The sequence below is a fragment of the Genypterus blacodes genome, unplaced genomic scaffold (genome assembly GCF_046128005.1).
Source record: "Genypterus blacodes isolate CSIRO-AG114 ecotype Tasmania unplaced genomic scaffold, CSIRO-AGI_Gbla_v1 ptg000154l_1, whole genome shotgun sequence".
In the NCBI taxonomy this organism is placed as follows: Eukaryota; Metazoa; Chordata; class Actinopteri; order Ophidiiformes; family Ophidiidae; genus Genypterus; species Genypterus blacodes.
The window spans coordinates 2,347,060-2,362,235 of record NW_027466956.1 but is presented as its reverse complement, the minus strand read 5'-3'; the positions used below and the strand labels follow the sequence as shown (position 1 = coordinate 2,362,235).

The window sequence follows — 15,176 nt, the reverse complement described above, 5'->3', positions numbered from 1 at the left end:
CCGTCATGCTGCCCGTGAGCCGCATGTTCGCCACCCCTGGCTAGGTCACTAGGTCCATGATTCACTAGGACCGAGGGTATCATGCTTGGTGGGCGGGGACACAAAGTGCTGCCGCTTTGACAACGTGCTCCGCGATGCTTTCACTTTAGACCGTCCGACTTTTTTCCCCCGCAGCTTGTTCTCTGGTTGCGTGAACAAGCTGCGCCCCCCCCCAATAGTCCTATAAACAGCAACATAAAGCAACAGAAGAAGAAGAACGCCTTTTATAGTCTCAAGCGTGAGAGATGTCCTTTTCAAACACATGCTTTACAATTTCATGCAGTTGTACATTAATGCTATTACATACATGTACCACACAAATGTTACACACACACTCGAAAGCTTGCGCCCCCCTCCTACACGCATGCACCGGAAGGGGCACCGCAGGCAGCTGGCGCCAGTGGAGCAGGTTGGGGTTCGGTGCCTTGCTCAAGGGCAGTTATGACTCATTGGACACTGCATTATGATCACGACAACATGAAAATTATACTTTGGTGCTTTTCAAACATTTCATTATTTAGCATGCATGTGTCTTTATGGCAGAGGGTAAGTTGTGCTGGTTGAGATGTGTTATAAATGTGTTGTAAAACTTGGTGCATGCACGGTGTCACTCAACGTTCCCTCTCCAAGTTTTCTTTCTGTATGACACAGCTTGGCCAATCAGCACTGTCTGTCGTTGCTAAGTATAGTCATATATCGTCTTAATGAGACCAGATGAACGCGGCACAGTCTTGAAGGGAATGGATGTATAGAGGAAACAGCAGTTAGCCTTAAAAGCCACGGGACGCTAACAGGATATTAATCAGCCTACATCACACAGAGAACAGCTAGCTGCGCTGATTAGCCTAGCCCTGCCGAGTGACTGACAACCACATAAGGACACACACACACAATCAAAGTCACACAAGTGTTTACACCAAAACAGACATGCATACGCACGGAATGAGTTGTGTATACATGAGTGCAAGCACATACTTACAAGTCTGAAATGCACATGTGCAATTATGTTGACACTCGTATATGCACACACAGAGACACACGTGATGTAGATGAATCAAGTAAAACATGCTACATACACACACTCATGCTTAAATTATGCATAAACACTGATACTTAAATGTTCATTTATGCATATGTGCATACTCACACTTACACAGAAATATTTAGATGAATGTTCTTTGTCTCTCTGTCTTTCTGTCTCTCTCTCTCTCTCTCTCTCGCTCTCACACACACACACACACACACACACACACACACACACACAACTACACACAAGTCACATACAAGTGAAACATAAAGGCGGTCATTAAAACTCATCAAAGAGCCTCAGGTTTGCCTCCACAGTGTTCATTATTGTTATTGCATTGACAGTGAAGGTAGAAGTATTCTGTGTTTACAAATACATGTGTATGCATGTACTTACGTGTGTGTACATTGTGCTACACTCTGATATCCACACGTGGTTATTGGTATTATTACATATTAAAACAAAATCAAACATTTATCACAGAAGAACCAGAGTTCCAACAAATAAAATAGGTAACAAGCGCTATTGGCACAATTGTCTCATGACATTATTGATGTGGGTGAAAATGCTCTTTGACTCATTATCTTCTGATTCAGTCTGATTGAAATGGAGAACTGACCATTTACTTATCCTGCTCACCATTATTATGTTTCCTAATAATGCTCTGTATGTGGGGTTGTTGTGCCTGAACCCACCACAAGCGTGTAAGGGCAGAGTTCATCAAGTAGTAAAATTGGCATTGGTAAAGATGAATTAACATCAGTTTACAAAATGAACTTGACATGATTTTATTCGGCCCTTACTGTACATGTGATCACTAGCTCCTTTTTTGGCAATTGGATATGCCTAAAGTTTAATTGACTTTGTGTTATACTGTTATGATTAAGTGTTAATTTAGTTTAATTTTATTTTATTGAGCAGTGTTTTTATAAGACACACACACACACACACACACACACACACACACACACACACACACACACACACACACACACACACACACAAACACACACACACACACACTGCCAAAAGAGAAAAAGGAGAGTTTACAGAGTGCTGCTCCTTCTTTTGATCCTTGTCATAGCTCTCAGTGGGAAGTCATTGATTTTTGGCAGAAAGACGCCTGAGCTTCTAGAGAAATGAAGATTGGAAATATTGACAGCAGTCATTTGTATGGTGTAGGGTTGGGTGGGGTGGGGGGACTCAATTTTAAGAGAAGTTGCCTCCATTTTACCGAACATTCATCTGTTTTTGGCATTTGGAGTCGTGAATGAGTTCGATTGCAGCACTGTGGCGTATTACTGTACGGTTGTATGAGACATCAGCAGGGGTCAGCACAGGTCGCTTTGCAACAAAATATATACAGTATCACATATGGATCACAGAAATATACTCTAAAAAATGGTTCAAACATTCATTACTGTTGAATATGATTTCTTTCTCCCTCATCCTCCTCTCACACCCCCACCAGCTCCCGTCCCATCGCCCCCCCTTGTCTGTCCCCTGGCTGTTAATTGAATTAGCACTCGTCCTGTAGCAGGCCCTGGGCCTCTGACGACTCTCTATTGTCGTGGAAACGCTCTTGGACTGGAACACAGGGAGAATTAATGGACTGACACATGCACACACACACACAAGCACGCATGCGCACACACACACATACACACACACACACACACACACACACACACACACACACAAACACACATACACACACACACACACACACACAAACACACACACACACACACACACACACACACAGGGAGAGAGAGCTCTTTCTTGAAGGTTAAATGCTACCTGTCAATGAGAGGCTGTTCCTCCTGATAACAGCAGACATTTTCATCATAATGAGATAAAGTGTAGAGTATTCTAGAAGGAAACAGACCTGGAGCCTGAGGGACCATGTTGGCTGTGTATTAGTGTAACTTGCTGTGCTGTCTTGTGTGATGTTCAGTGATGGACTGCGTGTGGGGAGTACTGTGAGTTTTTCTGGTTGGCCAGTTCATATTGGCTGCATCATATTGAGACAACCTGTTTTGTTGGGACATTTCTTTTTCATATAATGTTGTCATCTTAAGAACACCAGCTTGATATTTGATCAGCACCTCCTCTCTATGCTAGCTTATTTCTTCACTTGTTTCTATCTCTATTTAAAGGAAATGTATTCAAGTTCCAGTTTTTTTTATTCTTACACAGGCAGATACAAACTTATCGCTGTTGACAATTAGCTGGTTGTTCTGATGTGAAGTTCAATAGAAAGTGATACTCTCTCTAATTTCATCTTTGTCTATCTCTACTTCTGTCTCTAATGCTGTCCTTTCTCCTTTTCCACCTCCTGTCCCTTCGTCTGTCTTCTTAGTTATTGGCTCAGTTGCTCCCTCCCTCCCCTGCTGTTGACAGTAGATGAACCTGCCCTCCTCAAGTGTTCATAGCCAATGACCCCTTCACCCCCATAACCCCCACCATTCATGCTGTTTGCCCTCAGGTTCTCATGAGGTTCTGTAATTCATGACCCTCCCCGGTTGTTTCGATCGCCTTCCCCTTGCCTCACTTGCCATTTTTGAATATGGCATTGAAAGCTGGGACTTATGACCCTGCTGTCCCTCATTGCTATGTTCTATGACATTGACATGTCAACACTGTTGTACCACATAAGGTTATCATTATACTTGTTTTTCACTAATATTTATAAGTGCACAGTTGCTATTACTATGTTGATCAGATACTTGCCTTACATACCCAACTTCTCTCTGGTTCATTAAATACTTAATCCACTAGGCACCAATGGAACATCTTAAGAAGTGCCTCCAATATAATTGAACAATGTAAACACAGATGGTGACGATTGAGGAAGATTTCACACTAACCATTCTGACTGCATATTTGTGATTGTGTAGTGGTGCTGAGACATCATATCTATTACACAATGTTCACATCTTCTGCAAGGCAACAGTGAGTTAGCCGACCACTAAGCTACCAGGAACTATATGACTTCTCCTCAAAGAGTCCATTGTTTTCCTGTATGAAGACACCTCAGCAGACATTATCTTGGTAATTCTATGCCCCACTGAAAGGCAAAAGGAGTCATAGAATAATGTGAGCCACAAAGCTGATTTTCTGCATAATTAAAAAGACTGAAACAAAAGGTATCAAATGAGATCCTTCTCTTCCTCAGTCATGCTCATCTTGTATCATGAATGACCCGGCCCCCTTCTCCTATAGGTCTCAGCATGTGACCCCGCCCTCCCCTGCTGTCTCTCATGCAGTTAATAGAAGGTGACAGTAGTGCTCTGATATCCTGCTTCATGATGAGGATTAAAGATTCACTGACACCCTGCCAAGAGCTCAGACAGAAGTGTGTGTGTGTGCGTGTGTGCGTGTGTTTATGTGTGTGTGCATGGGCACCTTTTGATTGCATTCTGGTATGTTTTGAAGAGGTGTTTTCTCGTTAAGGGGCGCTTGTTAGGGGCTCGATGGTGAGCGAACAGGTGAGATGTTGCCACAGAAATAACAAACAGATCTGACTTTCATCTTGTCTGCTTGGAAGACGAGGAAAACACTCGGCCCTTTCATCTATTGAGAGAGAAAGAAAGAGAAAGAGACAGAGACAGAGAAAAAGAAAGAGAAGGAAACAGATGGAGCGAAAGATAGGTGAGGCAAACGGTCAGCAAGAAGGATGAGAAAAAGAATGCTGGAGACAGAAATGGAGAAGAAAACGGCATTAAGATAATGGGGAAAAAAAGAGTAGAGAGAAAGAGATAAAAAGAGAGACAGGAAAGGCCGTGAATGATCAGAGAAAAGAAACATAACAGAGAGACAGGGAATAAAACTACAGGACAGAGACAGATAAAAATTTTAGAAAATAAAAATAAAAGTGGTAGCAGGGAGAAATCATCAAGGACAGAGACAAATGGACCAAGCGGTGACAGAGTGGAGGAAAGAAAAACCAAAAAATTGAGGTGACGGCAGAAACGGACGAATAAACTGTTTTGATCTGCCAATAGGAGGGAAAGGGATGGCAGAGGAGGTGGAACGATTGAACAAAGCAGGAGAAGGTATAGGGAGAAAGTGACTGAGAGACAAGAGGACAATGGCAAGGAGGGAGAGGAGCGATGTAGAGAGGTAGAAGAAGACTTGTGAGTCTTCTTCCCTAAAGAGAATGTGGTGAAAGGAGAAATAAAGAAAGAACAGACAGATGAGATTTTATTGACTGCAATGTTTTAGCTCATTGCAACAGGAAATGATTTTCACTTCATTCCTTTACTGCTACTGAATATTTTAAGAGTGAAGCGTTCATGTTTAAAACATCAAGCAGGCAGGCAACTTCAGCTAATAACTTACAATAATCAATAACAGCTGATGATGTTAGCCATAATCCATTTTCAGGGTCACATGAAAGCTGGTAAACATTAAGTCTGGTTGATTTCTATAAACCTTCATTAGACATGACATGACATTACACAGGGTGTCAGGACTCACACTTAGGCTCTATTCAGACCTGACTCGTTTGGAGCACTTATTCGGAAACCGGCAGTGTTTACCCCCCCCCCCCCCACACACACACACACGCACACACACACACGTGTATATGTGAACCCCGCAACCGATCCGAGGCCACCTTGCAATCGCTCTACGGAGTGGTTAGTTTGCAGGGAGAAAGCAACTGATTCAATAAACATACAACTCACTTGCTGTTCTATATATGCAATGCATGATGGGAAACTTTCGCTTTGAATAACTGGCAGCACATTCTGTTTACCGCATATACGGTAGCTAATGCAATTGCAATAAGTCGTGCCTTAATAAGTCTTAAGGCAGTGCATCTTTAAATTAGATGCATCAACACGTTGTATTTTCAGAACCCATCTATTTGTGCTGTTAAAAACCACCGTGCAGAGATGGAGTTTGGGTTCTTGGAGGCGGGGCAACAAGTCCACAAAAGGAGTTTCATTCCAGAATGATAAATTAGCGATTTCATATGATAAACAGAAGATAAATAAAGCCAAATCAGCAAGACAGTTTACAGGCAGGATTATCACTATATACACAGTAGACTTCAGGGTCAGAACTACAATGTTTCCACATGTACATGTCAAAGATGATGTTTACACACCTTCACAGATGTTTCAAACAGTATTTGGCTCATATGAGTTTCATCATAATCATAACAAAATTACATCTAGGCCATCTCAGTTGATTCGTCAGTTTATTTAAATTAACATGTTTTGTGTACTGGATGACATTACAATGAGCATGTGGTTATACTTTTTTTTTTTTTACATAGAAAATGATTAACAGTAATAATAATAGGTAGTAGGTAATGTTTCACATGAAACAAAAAAGAAATAAAATAAACAAAATCCAAAACCAACATTCTCAAGTCCCATCCTAGCTTATTGGTAGCAATTTCAATTAGAAATTACAGCATTGAACAAACCAGCCTTTATACCGGCATAACCTGCAAGTCTTTGAAGTATGATATAAATGATTGCCATTTGTAAAAATTAATCATCATTATGTACTCTTGTTCTATATTTAAATTTCTCAAGTTTACGAAAAACACATTATGTCATTAAGCCACTTTGAAAGAGGGTTAGGAGATGTCACTGTAGGAGTGGATGATGTCTGGTTAATAATGATGTGAAATACTTTTTTCTCTTTGCATAGAGTTGAATCCATTCATTTATCCCAAAGATGACAATCAATGGACAGGGCTGTATATGTGTTTTAGGGTATTATGGAACAATTATGGTAGCTATTATAAAACAGATGAAAAATGATGTAATTGTGGGATGAGGAAACACACGTCTTTAATGACAATGTCACCGTTATCCTCTTAATCTGGGTACATTTCAGATTAAGAAACAATTACCCTTTATATTACCTTAAACTGCATGAGTGCAAGATGAGCAGTCATGCAGCCCTTATTAGTGAGTTGGACTGATCACAGATCCATAATGTGGTGATAAATTTCTGCAACAATCCCTCTTAGTGGCGATTTTGAAAGTATCAAACCATCACAGAATTGTTAAAGAATTGGAGATTGAAAGTTAGGAAAACGTTTTGGGGACAAAGTGTCTGACTTGGACTTAGTGTTGAGCACAAGAGTTTTGATATACTTTGATATCTTGGTTGGAGAGCAAAAATAAAGGATGAAGGACAAGTCTTCCCATTTGCATCTGGTAAAGGAGGAAAATACAAGGCAACGCATTTTGTGAACGTGTGTAGCACAGTAACAGAATCGAACTGAACTGAACTGATTTTTAGAGCAATGCTTGGAGAACAGCTGTGAAAATTAGATTTCACTTTCGTTGTGAGCAAGTCAAAGTTGGCAGGCCTGAGAATGTGCATGCCCAGAACGAGTGATGTTAAAGGGCAAGTGGAATGGAAGACAAGTTGCAGGGTCATCTGTATACAATGACAATCGATGTCCAACACCATTAAGAATAACATCTTTAAAGACGTTAATGAGATGACCAGTGGTTGTATAGTCAAGCCAAAGAGCAGTGGCGATAAATAGCTGCCTTGCCATGCCCCATGTTCTAGTGCAAAGTATGTGGAACGAATATTGTTTGTTCGTACACTAGCTTGTGGCGATCTGTAATCTCACCCAACTGACAGATTTATCCCCAAAGTCAAGTTTATGGAATGAAATGTTTTTTATTTGATCTCTCACATCATTCTAGTGGCACTGAGCACACACACATATTTCCATCAAAGATTTTTTTTGCAAATTTTGAACATATCAACAAGAAAATATGCACAAAAATGTTTGTACATGTACTTAAGGTGGATAGATTTTTTGGTTTGGTTGCATTTGCAAAATAATATTTTGGCTGTTTTAAATTTTTAGACATAGCTGTAACATGAATATATGAGTGAACACATGAATATATACCTTGCCGAAGGTAGCAGGCATCAGAACGAAATCCAAACAAGCAAAATCCAAAAGACATCTTGCAAGTCTTAAGAAGAATTGATTTGGGCTCTTTGGGTGTTCTCTGTTCTCCTATATGGTACGAATATTGTGATATTATATATGAAGGTTGTGATTAGTCCAAGTATCACATTGCCAGTTGAGTTCTGCTCACAGGGCCCTCTGCTGTGACAGCAATATTTGGACCAGGACTGTAAGGACTGTACTACAAACTGGTGTTCTTCACCTGCCCTTTTTTTTGTCTTTTCATTTTATGTTTTTTGAAGTCTATTAGAGACACAGTGGGGATAAATGGATAGATGACTGTTTTTCTGTTCCTATAACATTAAATATTAGATGGACAATGACAATTACACAAGGACAGAAAAAATAGGAGGAAAACACACATAGCAGATGAAGGAATGACAGGAAGAGAGATCAAATGAAGGACGGAGGGTGAAGAGAGAGAGCAAAAGAGCGAAGGAATGAAAATAGATGTGAAAGAGAAGAGAAAGAAAGGCAGACCCAGCAGAGTATGCAAACGACAAAGTTTGTGTAGCTGTAGGCGGTATTAGAGCAGCAGAGGGAATATGTGTGTGGGAACAAACTGTCGACAGGAATTCATTAGGCTCGTTGTGCGATAACGAGTGCTTGTGGTTTTAATTGACTTAATCAACAAATAGAATTAATCAGAGATTTCTAATTAATAGTAATTGATTGAAATATCCACTGGGTTATTGCAGAAGCAGCACAAATTCTCCATTCCTCTGTCTGTCTTTCTGCCTATGACTGTCCTCTCCTTATAGTTTGTCCTTGTTTTTCGTGTTTCCTTCTGTTCTTTTTCATTTCTCCCTGTCTGTATTTTGTCTTATTTTTCTGTCTGGTGCACTCTTTATATTTGTCTTTTTCTCTCTCCATACCTCTCTATTACTCGGTTTTCTTTTTTGTTTTCCTCTGTCTATTTTTAATTTAACTGCCTCACTTTCTCAAATGTAATGTAATGTAATTTTCACACCAATGTGCTTTACTGTGGTAAAGCACACTGAGTACAGTTTCATTTGGATGGTCACAACGATCACACATCTCTCCCTAATGAACTCTGGAGATGTTAGTTCTTGGTGTGACAGTGATCTGAACTAGTCCTGATCCAACCACCAGACAATCTATAAAGCTATCACTCGATCACTCGATCTAGAACCAAAGAAAGTGGGTGCACATGATGACAACCACATAACTCTTAGCAATCCTGTAAAATTAAAAGCCATTTTGCATTTTGGCATGCAGCAACATGTGATGTTGTCATGATGTCATGATGTTGTCATAATGCTAAGTCCATGACTCTGTGGTCATGATTTAGACTTAGTGTAAATGTTGCACATTTTATCCTCGAACAAAGTCCTAATATTCCTAGACGCTGATAAGATGGTGAGCATTATAGTCTTATCAATGCGTGTATTTTGGTGCAAGATGAAACATTTGTTGATATTTTCCATCTGATTTCCAGGATTATACAGCCGTGGTTGAATGAACATCTCAGAATGTTTTACTGTAATGAAAAACAAACAAAAACCACAGGAACGTCTTTCCCACCTCTCTCTCTCTTTCCCTCTCCAGTCCATCTACCTCTCATCTCTTCACCCTCCCTCCCTTCCTTTTTCTCTCTGCATCCCTCTCTTCACAGTAGGTCTCGGTAATTAGATTGCAGAGATGAGGAGGTGGAGGGGAGTTAAGAGGATTTTGTTTTTAGGAGAGGGAGATTTAAGAATGAGAGGGGGGGTGAAGGGGAATTAGAGGAAGAAGGTGCAGATCCCCTCTTCTTTTTGTTTATCCTGAATAAGTCGTCCTTCTTGAAAGAGGATGTTGCGTGACAGACAGTGAAGGAGAGACAAAACTAAGAGATAAAGGCATCAATTCGACCTTGAATATGACCAGGTAACAGGAGAGAAACATGAAGAATAACAGAGGAGAGAAAGGAGGTGGAGGCTCATCCTTCTAGCCATAGCACCAACTTGACTGTAGATGGCTTTGATTTCAGATTATTATATTGTGTCAGTGTTGGCTCTGTGGTGTTGCACACTTTCTTGGTTTGGTCTGATCCGAACTAGAGGCTGTTTGAGAGTTTTGCAAATCATGAGAGGCAAAAGACAAGGCAAAAAACATTGCTGTTTTTCAAAGGCGTTCTAAAGCTTATGCTACAATACAAAAACTAATTGACTTTTTTCATAAAGTGATTGCCAATCAGCTCTCTGTCTACATATACAATATGCTTATTCTGTACATTGCTACGAATAAGGAGCAGAGTGCTGATGCCAAACCAAAATTGTTAGCTTTGCAAGTGAGCTAAATTTGTTAATTTGCTAAGTAAATGTTCACTTTCCTCCACAGAATATAAGCTTGTAATACATTGACAACGACTGATTGAAAGTAATTGGTGTCCTCAATATTTAGTAAAAGTAACACATTGCTTTTGGTTTTCAATGTAACATAGTTTTAGTATCACAGGTGTCATCATATGTCATTCAGCCTATTAAATGGAAAAATGTTCTCCTTGTGCTATTTGGTATCATTAAGATAAGATAAGATAAGATAAGATGAAATTTTATTATCCCGAGGGAAATTACTGTGCAACAGTTACAATACAGCATGAAAAACAAGACCCAGAAATCAGAAATCAGAAATCACCCAACTAGTGCAATAATGAAAAAGTGCAAGAATGCAAGTAGATAATAAGTACAAGATAAGGACATACAACGTTTAGTGCAATATACTATAAGTGACAGTGAAGCAGGTTGGGGGAGGGAGGGGGGGGGGCTCAGATCCCTATGTCCCAACCGTCCCACCTCGACCCGAGGTAGCTTTATTAAACAGTCCAATGGCCACAGGAAGAAAGGATTTCCTATGGCGCTCAGTAGTACACCTGGGGGGAATGAGTCTGTTACTGAAGGTGCTCTTGTATGAGGCCAGCACCTGGTGGAGAGGGTGAGAGTCATTGTTCATGATTCTCCTTAGCGAACATGGAGAACATGGAGAAGAGAAACAACAGAGCAGAGTTGTTTGAGAAGAAAAGGGAGGACATAACTGGCAAACATGGTGAAGGTGAGGGTCAAGAGGATCTCCAAGTAGCTTTATGTTCCTGTAACCACTATTGAGAATATTATCACTATTACAATCTTACTAAGTTTTAAGTCCATGTGACCAACCTCCCTGGACATGGCCATAAAAGGAGAACTGACCCAAGATTCAAAAAGATAGTTTGAATCGTGGAAAAAGAACAGATACAGACACAAAACAGATACAAGCTGAACTCTAAGATCAAGGTGTCTGGCAGTCACCATCTGAATGAGTGAATGAAAATAGCTCCATGGAAGAAAACCCAAGAAGACCCCACTTTTGAAAGAGAAACATGTTTGCTAAAATGAATGTTGACACACCACAGTGCTTCTGGAAGAAAGTCTTCTGGACAGATGAAACGACATTAGAGCTTTTTGGTAAGTCACATGAGGTCTATGTTCACAGAAGAAAAAACTGAAGCTTTCAAAGGAAAGAACACCATCCCTACTGTGAAACATAGAGGAGGCTAAATTATGTGATTGCTTTGCTGCGGCTAGCACAGGGTGCCTTGACTCTGTGCAGGGTACAATGAAATCAGAAGATTTTTGTGGCATTCTGGAGCCAAACATACTGCCGAGTGTCAAAGCTCTGTCGCAGTCACACCTCAGCGCTCCTCCAAAAGGACAAAGACCCTAAGAGAGGAACGCACTAGACGATTTTGTCATTGTATTATTACACAACAAAATGTGTTTTCTGTATTTAACCCATTCTAACTATGAAGAGCAATATGAAGCCACAGTAAACCACCCAGGGGGCAACTCCAGATCAACATTCTAATGCCTTGGTCAAGGGCACTGTCAGAAGTAATTAAGGCACAAGTTTTTGTGGATTGGGAAAACCGGAGCACCCAGAGGAGCCCTAGGCAGACACAGAGGGATAACTGGCAAAGATAGAGTACCAGGATTAGTGTTGGTTTTGAACCTGGATATGGCGCTGAGCCAACAGTGCTAACCCCTGTGCTACCGTTTTGAAGTGTGGAAATCTAATTTCCATAAAAAGTTCTTAGTTATATTTATTTATTGCTTAAAATATCAAAAATCAAAAGTAAACCACCAGTTCTATTACAGTTTTTTCAGTCAGTATCTGTATTTGTAAATGTGAATCCTGTCCAATATTTCACATACAGCAAGGGTGTCAAAATCTGGCTCGCAGTGTAATAATATTTGGCCCGCGATATCGGGCCAAATATATCGGGATCGCAATCGGGTATACAGCGCAAAATTGCTGACTTTAGTCGGCAATTTGACGACTTTGAAACCCAGAAATGTAGGTTTTTATACCGTCCGTCCCTGTATCGGCCAAAAAGGAACAAAAAGATGGAGTCTTGGCCGACCATGGCATGGGCTGTAGGACCCAGAGTTCCTCTCCCTAACTAACCAACAAGGAATAGGAGGATGATAGCCAAGCTATCATCTTTGTTGAACAACTTGTCCCATCCCCTACAGGAGTCTCTAACACCTCTGTGCAGCTCGTTCAGTAACAGGCTGCTTTACCTGCGGTGTCTCACGGGTGATACAGCAGGATTTTCATTCCTGCAGCAGTCAGACTCTTCAACCAGCACCGCTCCCAGTAAACTCGGTCCAAAGGAACACACTGCAATATACCCAACATGCAATATGTAACATATTCATCGATTGGCAATTCTGTACATTAGTTGTATTGTATTGTTGTACTTTTGTTTTTAGGCTCTTATTTTTGAATGCCCATTATTGTTTTACACTATCCACTTTGCTGCTGTAACATGTTAATTTATTTATCTTATCTTATCTTATCCAACTCAAATAATAAGAAAAGCTGTGAGAACTTAGACTACCAGAGACCTCCATTCTCAAAAGAAAAGGAAACAAATGCCACAAGATGCAACTGGAGAGCTGCTTGATCTACAACTGGGTGAGAGCAACTCCTCCTTGGGTCCCCTTTATATAGGCCAGGCTGGCGGGCTAATGACATCACCTACACCTACGTCAGATCACTTGGGGAGATAAAAGCGGACAACATAACAGGGAAAAGGGGAGGCGTGTAACGGGCCATAATGCTGAGTATCTCAATCTCTCCTTTCAAAATGAATTGTTTGCAATTGCAAGTAGATTCACCTATTTCATCCGAAACACTGAATAATTTCCATGTTAAGCTACGTGTCAGGGAGAACCTTTCTGAAAGCGTTCTGTGCTCTAGAGGTGGTTCTCATGTACTACCTAACCTCTACAGAACCACTTTTGGAGACAGATGATAGACCTTATATGTTCACAGAATCAGGATCAGATCATCAATCAATGTTGTGGTTCTGCCCAAATTGAGGTTAAGAGACCACCAGGGTTTTCAAAAAGGTAACTGGCAAAATCAGAATGTTTTGAAATTGCATTAATTTCCTGTCAAGAATGGACAGATAATGTTTTTGGTTTGCACTTTTTTAGGCTTTTCCTCTCTTCCTTCCTCTCTTTCTGCTTGTCATTTCAGTCCTCCCTTACCTCCTTTCTTCCACTTCTTAATCTTTTATCTAGCCTCTACTTTTCTCTGCTTACAATCTCCCTCCCATCCCTCTCTGCCCTGTTTTTGGTTCTTTTCCTCTCATCCCTTTCTTTCTCTTTCTTCCTCTCCAGCCACTCCACAGCTGTCCATGTATTTTAGAAGAAAAGCCTTTTAGCAAATATTTGTCCAACTGTGTCTGTACAGCTTATGAGTCAATGAGACAGAGAGAAAAAGAGAGGCAGAGTGTGAGGGAGAGAGATCACTGCATAACAATCGGCAGTGCAGACGCAATACAGAGTTTAATTGTTTTCTCTGCTAATGTCTGCTGAAAAGTAAAATTCTGAAAAGAAAGATTGGCTTGGAGTTTGCCAGTAATCAAATCTTGCAGTAATATTTATCATCATCCTCCTTATTATCAGTATGAGACCTATCTGCATAAAAATAAGAAGTTATGTGCATTTTATCGATGCAAAGGTCCAATCTGTGCTCCGAATGTAAACCACTGTGACAAAGCACAGAACTCAAGTCGATTCTTGGGTCGTCTTCTGATGCAGACTAACAACAAATAACTAAATTGTAGGTTTTGAATATTTTATTACATTTACATTTAGTCATTTGGTAGATGCTTTCATCCAAAGCGACGTACATTCTTTTAAAGACAGAGAGGGACTCTGTGGGTCGAATGGAGTTTGGTAAGTAATTCCACCACAAAGGAGAAGTGTTTGGCTAGTGACTAAGGGCCTCGTTGTGATGTCACCACCAGGTGCTGTTCATTGGCAGAGCTGATTGAGCATGAGTTAGCATTAACCTGAATGATGGAGTATAAACCTGAATGAGTTCAGATAAGTGGGTACCATATTGGACATTGCTTTGTAGGATTGTTTCGGCGGGTTATTAGAATTGGTTACGAGGTCACTGGAATCCTGCCTCACAGCATGAAGGCCTGGGGTGCTGTTCCAGGTGAATTAGAGACTAAGTTGCCCATACATGTGAAAGGGAGTTTTATTTTCCATACCCTGCCCCCATGCACAATGACTGCTGGCACATATACATCAGCAATTTTTCAATTTTGTTCCATTTTCAATTCCAATTTGATTTCAGAAAGTCTTGTCTGAACTACAGCATTGACATGTTTGAAAGTAGAAGCATTTTTGAGATATTTGGCATTCACATACCAGATGAGTGCCCAGTAACGATGGGCAAAACAATCCATACAGGGGCCATGGATGCCAGGGTAATGTCATGTTAAACAGTAGAAATTTGCAGGTCATCCAGGCCTTTATATCCTAAAAGCATGCTTAGAGTTTATTTAACTAACTGGACTCATCTGTGTTCCTTGAAAGATATAGTTTGGTATTTTCTGCATAACCATCAACATTTCTGAAGTTTTTCTGAATAATAATACCTAAAGGAAGCAGATATAAAGTGAATAGTATTGGCCTGAGCACTGAGCCTTTAGTAATGCTGTGACTAACTCTTGTGTGTCTGGAGGATTTATCAACATGTACAAACTGAAATCGATCTGATAAATAGGGCTTTAACCATCTTAATACAGTTCTTCTTATGCCAATTAAACTTTCCAGTCTCAGTTATAGAATGTGATGGTCAATG

The 15,176-nt window shown here is 40.4% G+C and overlaps 1 protein-coding gene across 1 annotated transcript in view; it reads left to right on the top strand.

The window, feature by feature from the left end:
- The window catches only part of akap6 (A kinase (PRKA) anchor protein 6), a 149,396-nt gene that overhangs the window by 116,276 nt on the left and 17,944 nt on the right, over positions 1 to 15,176 (top strand). The window lies entirely within an intron of this gene.